Below are 1,695 nucleotides of genomic sequence, written 5' to 3' on the forward strand. Positions count from 1 at the left end.
TATGACTAGACGCCACCTCATCAGTTTTGCCTATGTGTCCATGTGTCAATTTTTGCCCTAAGCAACCTATATTTCTGCCATTCCCAAAATTCGCAAAAAAATCTCATAAATTTTTTGGGTCATATCTTCGTCAAATATATAAAAATCCTTCCTTTCCTAGTTCAGAACTAATTCAATAATATTCATTTTCCTATTCTGTTCACAACAACACTTTGTGAAAGAAGTGCTATTTATATATTCTTGATTGTCCTTGAAATTTTTGGGCACTCTTTCCTATCCAAATCATTGCCTCATGACAAAATTCAGCTCCATTTGCCTAGCAAATCTTCCTCGGCAAATTTCCAAAGTTTTTGTCCACCTAGAAGCATTGTGAAGGAAGTACCTTTTTTATATATCCAAATGACATGAAATTTATACAGTTCCTTCATATGCCGAAATTATCACCCCCCTCCAAATTGCAGCCCAGTCAAATCATCTATGTGAGCCCAGGTTCAATTTATATTTTATGGCCAAATTGGCATGTTGCAAAGCAAGTGTTATCTAGACCACTCCTGTTACCCTCAAACTTTTTCGGCACTCTTCCATGCACAAATCATTGCCACATGATAATATTCGGTTCCATTTTCCTGGTAAATCTTTCTCAGAAAATTTTCAAAGTTTCTAGCTCGAGAGAAGCTTTGTGAAGTAAGTACTAGTACTAGCTAGGCTTACCCAAATGACCTGAAAATTTACCAGCGCATGACCATACCTATTTAACTTAGCTACACCAAATTTGAGCTCATTTCATTCATCCAATTTCTCTCGCTAATTTTCCCAAGTTTATGTCCATAGAAGAGCATTGTGAAGGATGTACCACTTTGGCATGTCCAAATGGTATCAATTTTCTACAGTGCTTTCCTATGCCCAAATAACCACCCTCCACAAAATTTCAGCTCAATCCATTCATTATTTTAAGCCCAGCTTCACATTCATATTTTTCTCCAGTGTGGTACTTTGCAAAGAAAGTACCACCTGGGATCCTCCTTTTGAGTTAAAAATTTGTGAAGACATTCTTCTTAGTAGATGATCATCCTCAGCCAAAACACATGCTCATTCGCCATATGCATTTCCTGTACCGCTAATCAAACACTTGGCTGCTAATTCATCTTTGAGCATAGGTCGGTCTCCTCGTGAGATACTTCTGTTATAATTTTCTTCCTAGCACCTACCTGGGGAGTGCCCAACCCACTAGACATGCCTAGGCCTCCCAGAACACATGTCAACGCCAAGGTCACGTGGTGACCATGCGGCGGGCATGCCACTTTACGCGTTTTGGAGTTGGGGCCCTAGGCCACCATCCAAACCTCGACGTATCGCCACCAAACCATATATTTATGCTTAAATAGATACTTATGTAACTAGAAATGATTTTTAGAAAAAATAAAGAGCAAACAATATGGTAGTTGCAGTTTAAATTTGACCCGCTTACTGCTGAATCGGCGGAAATTTGTCTTTTTCACCATAGGTGGATCAAAACTTTTGAAACCCAACAATTTTATCAATTGAGCATTAAATATGTCCTAGTATTTTATAAAATTGATTAGGTTCAATTTTGAAACAAATATATGGTAGGTCCTTCACAAAAAAAACTCATTTCGGGCACTCAAAAAATGTAAAATGAATTTTCCGTGCAAAGAAAATGGAAACTCCCTTAGG

This window comes from Triticum dicoccoides, chromosome 6B (assembly GCF_002162155.2).
Source record: "Triticum dicoccoides isolate Atlit2015 ecotype Zavitan chromosome 6B, WEW_v2.0, whole genome shotgun sequence".
Taxonomy (NCBI): domain Eukaryota; kingdom Viridiplantae; phylum Streptophyta; class Magnoliopsida; order Poales; family Poaceae; genus Triticum; species Triticum dicoccoides.